Source organism: Lagenorhynchus albirostris, chromosome 3 (assembly GCF_949774975.1).
Source record: "Lagenorhynchus albirostris chromosome 3, mLagAlb1.1, whole genome shotgun sequence".
NCBI classification, from domain to species: Eukaryota; Metazoa; Chordata; class Mammalia; order Artiodactyla; family Delphinidae; genus Lagenorhynchus; species Lagenorhynchus albirostris.
Window position 1 is genome coordinate 123,940,467 of NC_083097.1, and position 20,037 is coordinate 123,960,503.

Sequence of the window (20,037 nt, forward strand, 5' to 3'; positions counted from 1 at the left end):
TAAGAGTTTCTTTTTTTAAAGAAACAAAATGGACAAATCCTTAGCTAGACTAAGAAAAATAAAAAGAGAGAGAAGACTCAAATAAAATCAAGAATGAAAGAAGAGACGTTACAATAGATCCCTCAGTAAAAATAAAAAGGATCTTAAGAGACTACTATGAACAAATATAAGCCAACAAACTGGATAATCTAGAAGAAATGGATAAATTCCTAGAAACATACAATGTATCAAAACTCAACCAAGAAGAAATGGAAAGCCTGAACAGACCAATAACAAATACGGTGATTTTATCAGTAATCTAAAACCTTCCAACACCAAGAAACCCAGGATCAAATGGCTTCATGGGTAAATTCTACCAAACATTCAAAGAGAATTAATACCAATCCTTCTTAAATTCTTCCAAGAAATTGAAGAAGAGGGAATACTTCCAAACTAATTTTATGAGACTATCATCACCCTTATACCAAAACCAGACAAAAACACTAAAAGGGAACAAAACTACAGGCTAATATCCTTAATGAACGTAGCAGAGAATAAAATGGTGGTTGCCAGGGATTGTTGGTAAGGAGAAACGGGCAGACATTGGTCAAGGTGTACAAAGTTTCAGCTGTGCAAGATGAGTAAGTTCTGGAGATCTAATGTACAACACTGTACCTGTGGTTAACAATACTGTATTGTACACTTGACATTTGCTGAGAGGGTAGGTCTTAAGTGTTCTCACCACACACGAAAACAATGACAATTATGTGACGTGATGGGTATGTTATTTAGCTTGATTGTGGTGATTATTTCACAATGTGTCTGTATATCAAATCATTAAGTTGTATACCTTACATATACATGAGTTGAATTGTCAATTATACCCAATAAAGCTGAAAAGAACATGGTTGCACAAAGAGTAATAATTTCAAAGTTTTAAGAAGAGATTCATGAGGAATTTAACTCTATATACGTGTGTGTATATACAGCTATCTATCTATCTATCTGTGTGTGTATATAATATGCATATATATATGTGTGTGTGTGTATATATATATATACTGTGTACTGTCATATGAGTGTTAAAATCTATGCACTATGTGGCTGAATAGAATCTTTGTTTCTTTGCTTCTACTCTCCAAACTTACTCATGTAACAAAACAGTTAAACACAAACAAATTTTTAAAAAATTAAAAACTCTTACAAAAAAAGCAAACAAAAACCTAAGAGCTTTCAATCTAGAGATCTCTGGGTCAGTTTTGAAAATAATCAACATTCCATTCAAAAGGAAAATCTGTTGCCTTTTCATAGTATAGCAACTTCTGTTATTTTAAAAATAAGTTTAAAACATTATGAAAAAAATGTACCATATTAAACCTGTGTAAAATAAGTCATGTTTTAATTGATGGCTAATAATAACCAACAAGAAAAAGATAATGAGAAAAATTAAGACAATATATTTCTAGGGAATTTGACAATGAGATCAATGAAAATTTTTCTCTACTTATAAGGACAGATTAATAAAGCTTATTTTAAAATTTTTAAATTTTTTTATTTTTTAAATTTTTATTGGAGTAGAGTTGATTTAAAATGTTGTGTTAGTTTCTGCTGTACAGCAAAGTGGATCTGTTATACATATACATATATCCACTCTTTTTTAGATTCTTTTCCCATATAGGCCATTACAAGAGTATTGAGTAGAGTTCCCTGTGCTATACTGTAGGTCCTTATTGGTTATCTATTTTACAATATATACAGTAGTATATATATGTCAAACCCAATCTTCCAATTTATCCCTACCCCCCTCCTTACCTCCTTGTAACCATAATTTTATTTTCTACATCTGTAACTCTTTCTGTTCTGTAGATAAGTTCATTTGTACCCTTTTTTAAGATTCCACATATAAGCAATATCATATGATATTTGTCTTTCTCTGTCTGACTTACTTCGCTCAGTATGACAATCTCTAGGTCCATCCATGTTGCTGCAAATGGCATTATTTCATTCTTTTTTTTTTACAGCTGAGTAATATTCCACTGTATATATGTCCCACATCTTCTTGATCCATTCCTCTGTTGATGGACATTTAGGTTGTTTCCATGTCCTGGCTATTGTAAATAGTGCTGCCATGAACACTGGGGTGCATGTATCTTTTCAAATTATGGTTTTCTCCAGATATATGACCAGGAGTGGGATTACTGGATTACATGCTAGCTCTATTTTTAGTTTTTTAAGGAGCCTTCATACTGTTCTCCATAATGGCTGAAGCAGTTTACATTCCCACCAACACTATAGGAGGGTTGCCTTCTCTCAAGGCCCTCTCCAGATTTTTTGATGATGGCCATTCTGACTGGTGTGAGGTGATACCTCATTGTAGTTTTGATTTGCATCTCTCTAATTGGTGATGTGAGCATCTTTTCATGTGTTTGTCATGCATCCATATATCTTTGGAGAAATGTCTGCTTAGGTCTTCCACCTATTTTTTGATTGGGTTGTTTCTTTTTTTGATATTGAGCTGCATGAGCTGTTAGTATATTTTGGGAAATTAATCCTTTGTCAGTCGCTTCATTTGCAAATATTTTCTCCCATTCTGAGGATTGTCTTTTCATTTTGTTTATGGCTTCCTTTGATCTGCAAAAGCTTTTAAGTTTCATTAGGTCCCATTTGTTTATTTTTGTTTCTATTTTCATTACTCTAGGAGGTGGGTCAAAAAAGAACTTGCTGCAATTTATGTCAGAGAGTGTTCTGCCTATGTTTTCCTCCAAGAGTTTTATAGTATCTAGCCTTGCATTCTAGGTCTTTAATCCATTTTGAGTTTATTTTTATGTATGGTGTTAGGGAGTGTTCTAATTTCATTCTTTTACCTGTAGGTCTCCAGTTTCCCCAGCACCACTTTTTGAAGAAACTGTCTTTTCTCCATTGTATATTCTTGCCTCCTTTGTCATAGATTAGGTGACCGTAGGTGTGTGGGTTTATCTCTGGGCTTTCTGTCCTGTTCCACTGATCTATATTTCTGTTTTTGTGCCAGTACCATACTGTTTTGATTACTGTAGATAAAGCTTATTTTGAATGAAGACAATGTGAAAATAGTAAAATACATTCTTCCTGTGAAATGTAACATGTTACTTACTTTCTATAGAAATAACTAATGACCATTTTATTGCATTAAGGGATGTGGTTTTAAAATGATGTAGCCGTCTTTTTCTCTTTTTCATCCTTCAAATTTTTTTTCTCTTCCCCTTGAAGACCTTCTTCTTTGTCTTCTCCTCTCTCCCTGTCAACATAGTCATCATAATATGCATCCTGAAATTCTTCTTTCTTTGAGTATGAGAGATCTATTTTGTCTGCATCCTTTCCCAGCTCTGAGTTTGCTTCATTTTGTCATCATTCTCCTTATTCTCTTCTTCTTATTCTTTGGGTGGACCAGCTCCATCCTCCACATTATCTTCATTATCTTTGTTTTCATCCTCATCCTCTTCCTCTTCAGAGCTGATGTTCATTGTGTTTCCTACCAACTCCCTCTAAGAATGTTTTGCTGCAGCAGTTAAAAAGTACTTTTTCAACTTTTAGGACTGTGATCTCATAGTTAAACAAATCATGATTTTTCTTTCTTCTAATATTTCACGGATCGTCATGCCTCCTTCTTTTAAATGCACACTGCAAGACATTAAGCCATTTCAGCTTTCTGAACATTGCAAATGGGATCTTAAGAATACTGGACTACATTAGTATATCCTGAAGTATGCTTCATAGAACATCAAACATGTGTGCTTCTCAATGGAGAAAATAAAAAGGATACGTGTTACAAATTAAGTTGGCAAACTTATTCCTCTATCAGGAGATCACGGTACACTCTTACCATATTAAAGGCTTCAAGAAGTTCTAAGTAAAACACCTCTTTAACTTGGAATAATCCAGCATTTCTGGCACTTGCTGACAAAGATTTCTTTCCTCCCTTTCTCCTTCCTTTCTTTTTTCCTTCTTTCCTTTCTTTCCCTTTCTTCTTCCCTCCCTCCATCCCTCATTTTCTCTCTTTCTTTCTTTCCTTCTCTCTCTCTTTCTTTCTCTCTTTCTGTCACAATAATTTGGAGAAGATGTTAGACTGGCTCTTTAAGGCCATTTGTGAGTATTAAAGTTTGTGGATCTGTCTTAGAAAAGTCAGGAAGGAAGGAGGATTTTGCCAACAGGAGTTGCTGGTCAGGATAACTCCCAGTGGATATTGGGTTTCCCAAGAGGAGGCATCAAGTTTTCATAAAAGGGTGGGGATTGGGAGCACAATTTATAGGAGTCGTCTGTCACTGAGTAAGTCTCTGGCCCTTAGTTTCTGCCTCTGTCAGAGGGCGTGGGATCAGCCTGGTGACTCTGTCATGGTCTAGAATGCTAGGGTTATGTCTGAGCTGAGTAGGAAATTCCTACTTGCCTGTGGGCGAGGAGAGCACCGTGGGTTGGTGCCCATGAAGTTCAGAGGTGAATTCTGGTGATCTTCTTATTTGACATGGAGATGGTGTTTTCCCCAGTGAAAGCTTGGCTTCCTCTCCCAGTGTAAGGATTTGGAGAGTCCTACATTTGTCTTGAAGGGGGCCTTCTGCCATAGATTAAGTGCCCAAACCTGTCCCACTTGCTTAGGCTGTGGGTTTCAAAAATATAGCCACAATCCAGAATGAAGCCAAAAGCTTGTCTGAACAGGTATTTTGACGTTGTCTACTCTCCCACATAAAGTTCCCAAGCCTTTAATGGGAAGAAGAGAAGGATTTCTTATCAAGTTCCTAAAGTTTACCTTCCTGTATACTGATAAATAGAAATTGTATAAGCTAGTAGATCCTGGTTTAGTGCAGTGGAAAGGAAGGTAGATGGAAATACACCAGCAATTCTGGACAGGGGATTCAACCAACAAGAGGAAGTAGGCATGGAGAAAAGGGTACTGAGGTCATGGAGCAGAGGCTTCTAGTCACACTTAAAGAAGTTCTTCTGCACATCTAGATTCAAAACAGAGGCTCAGGTATAAGAACCACACAAAAGTCCCACTTATCTGGGCATTGCAATGTAGTTTTTAAGAACATAGATTCAGAGGAAGGCAAACCCAGATCCAAACCTGGGGAGGAGGTTATTGAGAGGACATGACTGCTGGTTAACCAAAGAGTCAAACCCAGGCAGATGGAGGCTCCTCACCCTCTCCCCTGCCCTTGGAATGTCTGTTCCACCCACCAGTCCCATAGCTGGAGCCGCTTTCAAGCCACAGCCTTGAAAGTGTAATGTGTTGTTGAGACCATCTGGACTAGATACATGACTGAACCCTCTTCAAGGCTTCCATATAAACTTTTAAGATTCTGGCAGGCAGATGCAGAGATCTACTCATCTTGTGGCATCCAAGACAAACCTCAAATGTATGTTCCCTTACTTAATAAGCCTGCCATCTACCAATTTAGAGTGGTCTGCCTCTTTCATAATCATTCACATGTTTTGATAATTCAACAAGAGATTTTGAAGCTATATCGTACTGGGAAAAATAATCTGTCAGACCTCTCTGTTCAGATCCTGATTTTGCTCCTTACCAGTTAGGGAAAGTTATTTTAACCTCTCTGAAACCTTGCAAGGTTATGAAGATTAAACGGATGATGAATCCATATACCTGTCATTAGGGTCTGTCTGCTATAACTTTCAGTAATAATAGCTATGTTCATCACGAATGTAGAACGTTGAAGTTCTAAAATACAAATGGATGAAGAAGTTGATAAACATAGGTCCAGAGCAGAAAAATGACTTATCCAAAGTTATAGAATGTAGGGACTGGAACCAATATCTTCAAACTCTAAGCCAAGTGTTTTTGCCTCTACATACACAGTGGTCTCCATTACATAGTATTTGAAGCACATTTGAACAGTGGAGAAGTATGCTGACAAGTCCCATGGAACCCAGTAGACTTGTAGTCAAAAATCGAAGTTAAAATCCAGTTCTGCCACATACAGACTGTGTGACCTTGTGAAAGCCATGCAACTTCTATGACCCTCCTTTCCCTCATCTTGCAAAATAGTAGTAATGACCCTTGCTTGCTTTCACGAATGTTGTGAAGTTCAAATGAGATGAAAAAGGAAACTGTAAAGACCAGCATGTGTGTAAGGGGTTTGTGTTTATATTATATACTTTAAAATGGCCAGGGAGCATCATTTGCTTCATATTGGTTTATCAGTATTTTGAAAATGATTTATATGACCAGTTCTGCCTTGGGGCAGGGAATGGCAAATGGAATAAGAATTGTGCATTCCATCTTGTTCATGGTTTTCTTTGCTGTGCAAAAGCTTTTAAGTTTAATTAGGTCCCATTTGTTTATTTTTGTTTTTATTTTCATTACTCTAGGAAGTGGGTCAAAAAAGATCTTGCTGCGATTTATATCAAAGAGTGTTCTGCCTATGTTTTCGTCTAAGAGTTTTACAGTGTCTGGCCTTACATTTAGGTCTTTAACCTATTTTGAGTTTATTTTTGTGTATGGTGTTAGGGAGTGTTCTAATTTCATTCTTTTACATGTAGCTGTCCAGTTTTCCCAGCACCACTTATTGAAGAGACTGTCTTTTCTCCATTGTATATTCTTACCTCCTTTGTCATAGATTAGGTGACCATAGGTGCATGGGTTTATCTTTGGGCTTTCTGTCCTGTTACATTGATCTACGAATGGGAGAAAATATTTACAAATGAAGCAACTGACAAGGGATTAATCTCTAAAATATACAAACAGCTTGTGCAGCTCAATATCAAAAAAAACAAACAACCCAATCAAAAAATGGGTGGAACACCTAAATAGAGTTTCTCCAAAGAAGACATACAGATGGCCAAGATGCACATGAAAAGATGCTCAGCATCACTAATTATGAGAGAAATGCAAATCAAAACTACAATGAGGTACCACCTCACACTGGTCAGAATGGCTGTCATCAAAAAATCTACAAACAATAAATGCTGGAGAGGGTGTGGAGAAAAGGGAACCCTCTTACACTGTTGGTGGGGATGTAAATTGATACAGCCACTCTGGAGAACAGTATGGAGGTTCCTTAAAAAACTACAAATAGAACTACCATATGACCCAGCAATCCCACTTGGGGGCATATACCTGGAGAAAAACATAATTTGAAAAGATACATGCACCCCCATGTTCACTGCAGCACTATTTACAATAGCCAGGACATGGAAGCAACCTAAATGTCCATCAGCATAGGAATGGATAAAGAAGAGGTGGTATATGTATACAATGGAATATTACTCAGCCATAAAGAGGAACAAAATTGTGCCATTTACAGAGATGTGGATGGGCCTAGAGACTGTCATACAGAGTGAAGTAAGTCAGAAAGAGAAAAACGAATATTATATATTAGCACATATATGTGGAATTTAGAAAAATGGTACAGATGAACCTATCTGCAAAGCAGAAATATAGACACAAAAGTAGAGAACAAATGTATGGACACCAAGGCGGGGCAGTGTGATGGATTGGGAGGTTGGGATCGACTACTATGTACTCTACTATGTATGAAGTAGATGGCTGGTGAGGGCCTACTGTATAGCACAGAGGGAAACAAAAAAGAAGGTACAATCTCTTTGCAGGACATATAAAGTTATATATAAATACAGAGTTAACTTTATATAAATATAAAGTTAACTTTAAAAATGCATTCCAATATACATGAGGTGCAGATAAATACTGTTTGATTCCACTTATACGAGGTATCTAGAATAGTCAAATTTATAGAGTCAGAAAGTACATTGGCAGATGCTAGGGGCCGGGGGTGGGGGTGTTGGGGAGGGGAATGGGGAGTTAGTGTTTAATGCAGACACAGTTTCAGTTTAGGAAGGTGAAAAATTCAGGAGTTGGTTGATGGTGAGAGTTGCATAACAATGTGATTGTACTTAGTGCCACTGAACTGTACAGTTAAATATGGTTAAAATAGTATGTTTCATATTATGTGACTTTTTTTTTTAACATCTTTATTGGAGTATAATTGCTTTACAATGGTATGTTAGCTTCAGCTTCACAACAAAATGAATCAGTTATATACATACATATATTCCCATATCTCTTCCCGCTTGCGTCTCCCTCCCTCCCACCCTCCCTATCCCACCCCTCCAGGCGGTCACAAAGCACCGAGCTGATCTCCCTGTGCTATGAGGCTGCTTCCCACTAGCTATTTACCTTACGTTTGGTAGTGTATATATGTCCATGCCTCTTTATCGCTTTGTCACCGTTTACCCTTCCCCCTCCCCATAACCTCAAGTCCATTCTCTAGTAAGTCTGTGTCTTTATTCCTGTTTCACCCCTAGGTTTTTCATGACATTTTTTTTTTTAAATTCCATATATATGTGTTAGCATACTGTATTTGTCTCTCTCTTTCTGACTTACTTCACTCTGTATGACAGACTCTAGGTCTATCCACCTCATTACAAATAGCTCAATTTCGTCTCTTTTTATGGCTGAGTAATATTCCATTGTATATATGTGCCACATCTTCTTTATCCATTCATCCGATGATGGACACTTAGGTTGTTTCCATCGCCGGGCTATTGTAAATAGAGCTGCAATGAACATTTTGGTACATGACTCTTTTTGAATTATGGTTTTCTCAGGGTATATGCCCAGTAGTGGGATTGCTGGGTCATATGGTAGTTCTATTTGTAGCTTTTTAAGGAACCTCCATACTGTTCTCCACAGTGGCTGTATCAATTTACATTCCCACCAACAGTGTAAGAGGGTTCCCTTTTCTCCACACCCTCTCCGGCATTTATTGTTTCTAGATTTTTTGATGATGGCCATTCTGACTGGTGTGAGATGATATCTCATTGTAGTTTTGATTTGCATTTCTCTCATGATTAGTGATGTTGAGCATTCTTTCATGTGTTTGTTGGCACTCTGTATATCTTCTTTGGAGAAATGTCTATTTAGGTCTTCTGCCCATTTTTGGATTGGGTTGTTTGTTTTTTTGTTATTAAGCTGCATGAGCTGCTTATAAATTTTGGAGATCAATCCTTTGTCAGTTGCTTCATTTGCAAATATTTTCTCCCATTCTGAGGGTTGTCTTTTGGTCTTCTTTATGGTTTCCTTTGCTGCGCAAAAGCTTTTAAGTTTCATTAGGTCCCATTTGTTTATTTTTGTTTTTATTTCCATTTCTCTAGGAGGTGGGTCAAAAAGGACCTTGCTGTGATTTATGTCATAGAGTGTTCTGCCTATGTTTTCCTCTAAGAGTTTGATAGTTTCTGGCCTTACATTTAGGTCTTTAATCCATTTTGAGCTTATTTTTCTGTATGGTGTTAGGGAGTGATCTAATTTCATACCTTTACATGTAGCTGTCCAGTTTTCACAGCACCACTTATTGAATAGGCTGTCCTTTCTCCACTGTACATTTCTGCCTCCTTTGTCAAAGATAAGGTGACCATATGTGCGTGGGTTTATCTCTGGGCTTTCTATCCTGTTCCATTGATCTATCTTTCTGTTTTTGTGCCAGTACCATACCGTCTTGATAACTGTAGCTTTGTAGTATAGTCTGAAGTCTGGGAGCCTGATTCCTCCAGTTCCTTCTTTCGTTCTCAAAATTGCTTTGGCTATTCGGGGTCTTTTGTGTTTCCATACAAATTGCAAAATTTTTTGTTCTAGTTCTGTGAAAAATGCCAGTGGTAGTGTGATAGGGATTGCATTGAATCTATAGATTGCTTTCGGTAGTAAAGTCATTTTCACAATGTTGATTCTTCCAATCCAAGAACATGGTATATCTCTCCATCTATTTGTATCGTCTTTAATTTCTTTCATCAGTGTCTTATAATTTTCTGCATACAGATCTTTTGTCTCCTTAGGTAGGTTTATTCCTAGATATTTTATTCTTTTTGTTGCAATGGTAAATGGGAGTGTTTTCTTGATTTCACTTGCAGATTTTTCATCATTAGTATATAGGAATGCCAGAGATTTCTGTGCATTAATTTTGTATCCTGCCACTTTACCAAATTCATTGATTAGCTCTAGTAGTTTTCTGGTAGCATCTTTAGGGTTCTCTATGTATAGGATCATGTCATCTGCAAACAGTGACAGCTTTACTTCTTCTTTTCCGATTTGGATTCCTTTTATTTCCTTTTCTTCTCTGATTGCTGTGGCTAAAACTTCCAAAACTATGTTGAATAAGAGTGGTGAGAGTGGGCAACCTTGTCTTGTTCCTGATCTTAGTGGAAATGCTTTCAGTTTTTCACCATTGAGGATGATGTTTGCTGTGGGCTTGTCATATATGACCTTTATTATGTTGAGGAAAGTTCCCTCTATGCCTACTTTCTGCAGGGTTTTTATCATAAATGGGTGTTGAATTTTGTCAAAAGCTTTCTCTGCATCTATTGAGATGATCATATGGTTTTTCTCCTTCAGTTTGTTAATATGGTTTATCACATTGATAGATTTGCGTATATTGAAGAATCCTTGCATTCCTGGAATAAACCCCACTTGATCATGGTGTATGATCCTTTTAATGTGCTGTTGGATTCTGTTTGCTAGTATTTTGTTGAGGATTTTTGCATCTATGTTCATCAGTGATATTGGCCTGTAGTTTTCTTTCTTTGTGACATCCTTGTCTGGTTTTGGTATCAAGGTGATGGTGGCCTCGTAGAATGAGTTTTGGAGTGTTCCTCCCTCTGCTATATTTTGGAAGAGTTTGAGAAGGATAGGTGTTAGCTCTTCTCTAAATGTTTGATAGAATTCGCCTGTGAAGCCATCTGGTCCTGGGCTTTTGTTTGTTGGAAGATTTTTAATCACAGTTTCAATTTCAGTGCTTGTGATTGGTCTGTTCCTATTTTCTATTTCTTCCTGATTCAGTCTTGGCAGGTTGTGCATTTCCAAGAATTTGTCCATTTCTTCCAGATTGTCCATTTTATTGGCATAGAGTTGCTTGTAGTAATCTCTCATGATCTCTTTTATTTCTGCAGTGTCAGTTGTTACCTCTCCTTTTTCATTTCTAATTCTATTGATTTGAGTCTTCTCCCTTTTTTTCTTGATGAGTCTGGCTAGTGGTTTATCTATTTTGTTTATCTTCTCAAAGAACCAGCTTTTAGTTTTATTGATCTTTGCTATTGTTTCCTTCATTTCTTTTTCATTTATTTCTGATCGGATCTTTATGATTTCTTTCCTTCTGCTAGCTTTGGGGTTTTTTTGTTCTTCTTTCTCTAATTGCTTGAGGTGCAAGGTTAGGTTGTTTATTCGAGATGTTTCCTGCTTCTTAAGGTGGGCTTGTATTCCTATAAACTTCCCTCTTAGAACTGCTTTTGCTGCATCCCACAGGTTTTGGGTCGTTGTGTCTCCATTGTCGTTTGTTTCTAGGTATTTTTTGATTTCCTCTTTGATTTCTTCAGTGGTCACTTCATTATTAAGTAGTGTATTGTTTAGCCTCCATGTGTTTGTATTTTTTACAGATCTTTTCCTGTAATTGATATCTAGTCTCATGGCGTTGTGGTCAGAAAAGATACTTGATACAATTTCAATTTTCTTAAATTTACCAAGGCTTGATTTGTGACCCAAGATATGATCTATCCTGGAGGATGTTCCATGAGCACGTGAGAAAAATGTGTATTCTGTTGTTTTTGGATGGAATGTCCTATAACTATCAATTAACTCCATCTCGTTTAATGTATCATTTAAAGCTTGTGTTTCCTTATTTATTTTCATTTTGGATGATCTGTCCATTGGTGAAAGTGGGGTGTTAAAGTCCCCTACTATGAATGTGTTACTGTCGATTTCCCCTTTTATGGTTGTCAGTATTTGCCTTATGTATTGAGGTGCACCTAAGTTGGGTGCATAAATATTTACAATTGTTATATCTTCCTCTTGGATCGATCCCTTGATCATTATGTAGTGTCCTTCTTTGTCTCTTGTAATAGTCTTTGTTTTAAAGTCTATTTTGTCTGATATGAGAATTGCTACTCCAGCTTTCTTTTGGTTTCCATTTGCATGAAATACCTTTTTCCATCCCCTTACTTTCAGTCTGTATGTGTCTCTAGGTCTGAAGTGGGTCTCTTGTAGACAGCAAGTATATGGGTCTTGTTTTTGTATCCATTCAGCCAATCTGTGTCTTTTGGTGGAAGCATTTAGTCCATTTACATTTAAGGTAATTATCGATATGTGTGTTCCTATTCCCATTTTCTTAATTGTTTTGGGTTCATTATTGTAGGTCCTTTCCTTCTTTTGTGTTTCTTGCCTAGAGAAGTTCCTTTAGCAGTTGTTGTAGAGCTGGTTTGGTGGTGCTGAACTCTCTCAGCTTTTGCTTGTCTGTAAAGGTTTTAATTTCTCCATCAAATCTGAATGAGATCCTTGCTGGGTAAAGTGATCTTGGTTGCAGGTTTTTCTCCTTCAACACTTTCAATATGTCCTGCCACTCCCTTCTGGCTTGCAGAGTTTCTGCTGAAAGATCAGCTGTTAACCTTATGGGGATTCCCTTGTGTGTTATTTGTTGTTTTTCCCTTGCTGCTTTTAATATGTTTTCTTTGTATTTAATTTTTGACAGTTTGATTAATATGTGTCTTGGCATATTTCTCCTTGGATTTATCCTGTATGGGACTCTCTGTGCTTCCTGGACTTGATTAACTATTTCCTTTCCCATATTAGGGAAGTTTTCAACTATAATCTCTTCAAATATTTTCTCAGTCCCTTTCTTTTTCTCTTCTTCTTCTGGAACCCCTATAATTCGAATGTTGGTGCGTTTAATGTTGTCCCAGAAGTCTCTGAGACTGTCCTCAGTTCTTTTCATTCTTTTTTCTTTTTTCTGCTCTGCAGTAGTTATTTCCACTATTTTATCTTCCAGGTCACTTATCCGTTCTTCTGCCTCAGTTATTCTGCTATTGATCCCATCTAGAGTACTTTTAATTTCATTTATTGTGTTGTTCATCGTTGCTTGTTTCATCTTTAGTTCTTCTAGGTCCTTGTTAACTGATTCTTGCAATTTGTCCATTCTATTGTCCATTCTATCTCCAAGATTTCGGATCAACCTTACTATCATTATTCTGAATTCTTTTTCAGGTAGACTGCCTATTTCCTCTTCATTTGTTAGGTCTGGTGGGTTTTTATCTTGCTCCTTCATCTGCTGTGTGTTTTTCTGTCTTTTCATTTTGCTTATCTTACTGTGTTTGGGGTCTCCTTTTTTGCAAGCTGAAGGTTCATAGTTCCTGTTGTTTTTTGTGTCTGTCCCCAGTGGCTAAGGTCGGTTCAGTGGGTTGTGTAGGCTTCCTGGTGGAGGGTACTAGTGCCTGTGTTCTGGTGTATGAGGCTGGATCTTGTCTTTCTGGTGGGCAGGTCCACGTCTGGTGGTGTGTTTTGGGGTGTCTGTAGACTTACTATGATTTTGGGCAGCCTCTCTGCTAATGGGTGGGGTTGTGTTCCTGTCTTGCTAGTTGTTTGGCATAGGATGTCCAGCACTGTAGCTTGCTGGTCGTTGAGTGAAGCTGGGTGCTGGCGTTGAGATGGAGATCTCTCGGAGATTTTTGCTGTTTGATATTATGTGCAGCTGGGAGGCCTCTTGTGGACCAGTGTCCTGAAGTTGGCTCTCCCACCTCAGAGGCACAGCACTGACTCCTGGCTGCAGCACCAAGAGCCTTTCATCCACAGGGCTCCTTAATTTGGGATGATTCGTTGTCTATTCAGGTATTCCACAGATGCAGGTTATATCAAGTTGATTGTGGAGCTTTAATCCGCTGCTTCTGAGGCTGCTGGGAGAGATTTCCCTTTCTCTTCTTTGTTCTGACAGTTCCCAGGGGCTCAGCTTTGGATTTGGCCCCGCCTGTGCGTGTAGGTCGCCGGAGGGCGTCTGTTCTTTGCTCAGACAGGACGGGGTTAAAGGAGCCGCTGATTCGGAGGCTCTGGCTCACCCAGGCCGGGGGGTAGGGAGGGTCACGGAGTGCGGGGCGGGCCTGCAGCGGCAGAGGCCGGCGTGACGCTGCAGCCTGAGGGCGCCGTGCGCTCTCCCGGAGGAGCTGTCCCTGGATCCCGGGACCCTGGCAGTGGCGGGCTGCACAGGCTCCCCGGAAGGGCGTGTGGCTAGTGACCTGTGCTCGCACACAGGCCTCCTGGCGGCGGCAGCAGCGGCCTCAGCGTCCCATGTCCGTCTCTGGGCTCCGCAGTCTTAGCCGCGGCTCGCGCCCGTCCCTGGAGCCCTCTCAAGCAGCGCTCTTAATCCCCTCTCCTCGTGCACCAGGAAACAAAGAGGGACGTAAAAGTCTCTTGCCTCTTCGGCAGGTCCAGACCCCTCCCCGGACTCTCTCCCGGCCAGCCGCGGCGCACCAACGCCCTGCAGGCTGTGTTCACGCCGCCAACCTCAGTCCTCTCCCGGCGCTCCGCTCCGACAAAAGCCGGAGCCTCAGCTCCCAGTCCCGCCCGCCCCGGCGGGCGAGCAGACAAGCCTCTCGGCTGGTGAGTGCCGGTCGGCCCGATCCTCTGCGCTGGAATCTGTCCGCTTTGCCCTCCGCACCCCTGTTGCTGTGTTCTCCTCCGCCATATTATGTGACTTTTACCACAATTAAAAAAGAAAAAGAATTGTGCATTCCAGCAAGGTGGGTGCATGTGTGGATATCTCTGACAAGTGTTGCTCTAGCCAGAATAAACCTGAGGATTCCAGCTGGCTGAAGTTCTCCGTGCATTCATCTTCCACGGAATAAAGTTCAATATCCAAAAGTAATTAAAGTTACTCCATCTTTTTTTTTAAGATTTTATTTTTATTTATTTATTTAGGCTGCACCAGTCTTAGTTGCAGCATGCAGGATCTTTTAGTTGCGGCACATGGGATCTTTTAGCTGCAGTATGCGAACTCTTAGATGTGGCATGTGGGATCTAGTTCCCTGACCAGGGATTGACCCTGGCCCTCTGCATTGGGAGTGTGGAATCTTAACCACTGGACCCCCAGGGAAGTCCTGAAAGTGATTCGATCTTTACTTGAATCTCTTGGCAAACATCAACAGGAATGTAATTCATACTTAGTCCATCTACAGTCCTGCTCTGTCCCTGTTCCTCCCAGTCTTCACAACTCTCAAACTCTGCAGGTACCTCAATCCTCCACGAAACTCATCTTGATAAAAATATAAAACAAAACAAAACTAAGCCTTAGTAACTCTTTGCTTTTCTTCTCTTATCCTTTAGCTTCTATATTTTATGCTCTTGAGTTAAGTATTTGCCTTTCTCTCACTTCACTTCTCCATTTTTCTCTCTTCTCATTTGCCAATTCTATGTCAAAAACGGACTAGAAGCAGAACTGGAGCACGCTGAATCTGCCTTTCGAAGTTGAGGAGGGATTGAGGTGTAGTGAAAAACCCAGAATAAGGCAGAATTTTCTTTAATACAGTGGGAAAGGGTGAAAGATAATGAACACATGAATTAATACATACATAGTTTAAATTCATTATAGTTTGTTTTCATCTCTCCAAGGGAATGACTGAATTCATAGTGCAGATAAGGGTATGTGAAATTTGTCGAATGAGACCCAGACATAGGGTAGGTAGTTGCAAAAAGTTGCTTATTTTTTGGTTAACATTCATAAAAGTTTTTCCTTCATATTTTCTTCAAGCATTTAATTGCCTCTCTTGTGCCTAAATTTGTGCTACTGACCAAACCACCTATCTAATCTTTTTTCTTTTTTGCGGTACACGGGCCTACTCACTGTTGTGGCCTCTCCCATTGTGGAACACAGGCTCCGGACGCGCAGGCTCAGCAGCCATGGCTCACGGGCCCAACCACTCCGCGGCATGTGGGATCTCCCCGGACCGGGGCACGAACCCTTGTCCTCTGCATCGGCAGGCGGACTCTCAACCACTGCGCCACAAGGGAAGCCCTAATCTTCTTATTTTTTATTTTACTTTTACTCTCTTAGTAACTTTCAAATATGCAATGCAATATTATTATTTATAGTCACCTTGTAAATTACATCCCCATGACTTATTTACTCTCCTTAAAAACTAACTTAAAGTCTTGCCCTTGGAGGAAAAATGCCTTTGTTGAAAATACTGACTCACCACCAGGGGCCTCCTTTTTTGAGTTGCTTGTACTTTTCATGAGAGGGCTTAGCTGAACAAGCCATAATGTATTGCTTAGCATCACCTTGTGGATAAATAATGAGCTATGCTGGTGTAGCTGGCATGTTACAACAGTGTTTGGGCCATAATTCTTGGATTCAAATTCTTACTCTGCCATGAATTAGCTGGATGACGTGGGCAAGCTACTTAACCTTTGTCTCAGTTTCCTCTGTAAAAGGGGATATTCTACCAGTCCTATGGTACGTGGTATTATAGTAATCACAGAGAGCTCAAAAAGGATGTCTTTGTGTATCACAGTTTGAAGACATTATCAAATAAAACTAGATTGCTAGATAAGAGCAATCATAATAGCAAGTATTAATAATATTATTAATAAGATAATAATAGCTAGCATTTACTGAATGCCTGCTTGTGGCAGACGCTGAATTATTTTATTTACTCTTCACAACAGTCCTTTGTGTTGAATACTCTTAGTATGCTCAATTCACAGACGAGGGAACTGAGACTGAGTAACTGATGTGTCCAGAGTTACACATCTAAGGAAAGGCAGAGTTGAAATCAAATCCAAGTCTGATGTTACAACATGTCATCTTAGCCATTCTAAGATATTGTGACAGGGGTAGGAAAGGAAATAATATTTACAGGGAGAAGTCTGTGTGTGTATGCGTGTTATACACAAAGGAAGAAAGAGGAAGGGGTATGGTGGAGGTATGGTCTCTGTCTTCAAATTGCTAAATAGTTGTCATAGGGGAAGGAATCCCATGTTTTTTTTCCAAATGACTCCAAATGTTATAATATTTTAGATGAACAAATTTCCACCCATTTATACAGAATAATTGTCTTAATAGCCAGAGTTGCCCAAATATGGAATCATCTGCCCTTGGAAATAATGTCTTCATTAGTTGGCTTTCTTAAGCAGAGTCTGCTGATAACTGCAAGAGGTAGTGTAGGGATTGTGTCTCACCAAGAAGAGCCATTAAGGTATTTTCAAATCTTAAGAGTCAACATTTCTATAGTACATTTCAAAATGCAATAATTTCTCTGGACCACAGTAGGCTTCATGGCAGAAGTAATCCTTCAGCTGGATTTGTGCAATAGATAGGACGCTTTTGATTACAAGTACTAGAATAATAACTCTGAAGAAAAAAAAAGTGAATTATAAGAATCAGGAGGTGTCTCAAGAAGTCCATAGGCAGAAGAAAGAATTGAAACTAGAGTCTGGAATGTCATCTGTCTTCTCTCTCCATCCAGAATTTATGCTCCTGCCTGTAGATTATAGTTCTTTCTTCTTTACTTTTCTCTAGAACAGCTTTCTCTCAGTTCCTCTGTCCACTTGGCAGGTGGTAGATAACCATTTGATTGTTTCTGAACCGACATGTCAACAGATGCTGCAATCTTGAAAAAAAGATAAAGCTTTCTTTTGGTTTCAATTTCAACTTTTTTGGTTATACACTTTTTTTTATTGAGGTAAAGTTCATGTAATATAAAGTTAACCATTTTAAACTGTATAATTCAATGGCACTTAGTACTTACAGAGTAAAACCATCACCTCTATTTAGCTCCAAAATATTTTCATCACCCCCAAAGAAACTTTTTACCCATTAAGTAGTCACTCCTCTTCTCACTGACTCCAGGCCCTGGCAGTCACTAATCTGCTGTCTGTCTCTATGGATGTACCCATTCTATTTCATATAAATGGAATCATGCAGTATGTGAACTTCTGTACCTAGCTTCTTTCACTTAGCAAAGGTTTTCAAGGTTCATCCATGTTGTAACGTGTATTCCTTTTATGGCTGAATAATTTCCATTGTATAGATACACTATTACTTTTTATGGCTGAATAATTTCCTTTGTATAGATATATCACTTTGGTTTTTCTACTCATCTGTTGATGGGCATTGGTCTTGTTTCCACACTTTGGCTATTGTGAATAGTGCTGCAGTTTTTGTTTGAATACCTATTTTTAATTCTTTTGAGTATATCCTAGGAGTAGAATTGCTGGGCCATGTGGTAATTTTATGTTTACCTTTTTGAGGAACTGACAAAGTGTTTTCCACAACGGCTGCACCATTTTACACTCCTATCCGCAATGTGTGAGGGTTCTGATTTTCTACATCCTTGCCAAAACTTATTTTCTTTCTTCTTTAAAAAATGTAGTCATCCTAGTTGGTGTAAAAAGGTATCTCCTTGAAGTTTTGATTCTTATTTCTCTATAATTAATGATATGGATCTCCTTTTTAATGTTCTTTTTGGCCATTTGTGTATCTTCTTTGGAGAAATATCTTTCTAAGTCCATTGCCCATTTTAAAAAAATTGTGTGTTTATCTTTTTCTTGTTGAGTTATAACAGTTCTTTATATATTCTGATAATAGTCCCTTATAGTTGAATCCCAACTCTGGCATTTGCCTCAGGCAAGTCACTAAACTTTTGTGAACTTTGTTTTCTCTTTTTAAAAATATAGAGAAAGGATACACATACATTATACATGTGTGTGTATATATACATGTATATGGAGAGAGAGAGAGCGATAGAAGGGATCTCTTCTCTCTGTATATATCTCTTCTCCATATATACCATTCATGTATATATATCTTACTCTCTATCTTGAGCTCTGTCTATCTGTTTATCTATCTATCTATGTATGTATGTATCTATCTATCTATCTATACCTAGGAGCAGTGTTTCAGTTTTTGCTAATTCATTGTTTGCAAGAATAGACTGCATGATTTACAAATATTTTCTTCCATTTGTTATGTTGTCTTTTCACTTTCTTAATAGTATCATTTGTTGACCTAAAATAAATAGACTGTCAGATATTTCTTCAGCAAAAATGGGTTTATTTGGGATCAGAAAGAATTGCAATTTGGGGTCTGCAACCACAGAGCCACTGCAAGTCCCTACAGAGCAAGGGAAAAAGCATTCTTTTAAGGAAAGAAGTTGGGAGGGCTATAGTAAACAAAAAGTTCATAGCTTTTCATTGGCTGAGTCCTTGCCAGGAAAAAAGTCCTTCTAGCTGGGCTCTTGTTGCAGGGCATGAGAGCTCCCCCTTCTGGTCTCCTGACTATTTAATTGATTTTTTTGTTTATTAATTTCTTTTTACATTTCCCGTTTTGATCAAGATCTTTCTCTGAGGCATCACTGATCAAGAGACAGGTTTTACATTTTTAGTCGCTTTTTCTCTCTCATGCCAAGAAGGACCTTTCTTAGGCATAGTGTCTCATGTTGGTGCACAGATTGGAAACCTATTGAGGTCACATATGAGTAACTAGGAAGGGTAGGAGGGAGAACTCTCAGTAAAAACTCTCTACTTTTTATCTAAAGTCCATATGTTATCAAGATCATAGATATTGGAGATCATCTAAAGCACTAGGTCATCATCAAAGGTTTGATGACAGATTTCCAACAGGCCTGGTCTAGATATCTTGGGAAAGTGGTCTCATCCAATGTTGTCTGCTTCAATTCAAGGAAATCTTTACTTTCAGGTTGCCGGATGAAATACAAGTCTAGTCAGGCTTCAGTGCTTTCTTAAAGTGTGAATCCAAGAGTCTATTCCCTGGAATTTGGAGGCGTGAGGGTTGTTAGCAGGACCTGATAAGGGCCTTTCCAGTGAGGTTGAAGAGAGTCTTTCTGGAGATGTTTTTTCCAATAGATGAAACCTCCAGGTTGCAAGGTGTGATACTTAAGGTCTTTATCTCCTGAGAGTGCACTCTGAAAAGACTGCTCTACTAGAACATGATTTTTTTTTTTTTTTTTTTGCGGTGCATGGGCCTCTCACTGTCGTGGCCTCTCCCATTGCGGAGCACAGGCTCCGGACGCGCAGGCTCAGCGGCCATGGCTCACGGGCCCAGCCGCTCTGCGGCATGTGGGATCTTCCTGGACCGGGGCATGAACCCGTGTACCCTGCATCGGCAGGCGGACTCTCAACCAGTGCACCACCAGGGAAGCCCGAACATGATTATTTTTAATAGAAGCAATTAGACGTTTGCAATAGTGGAGTATCTCTCTTTTTATCAGTTGTAGGTCATAAGAGGCAGG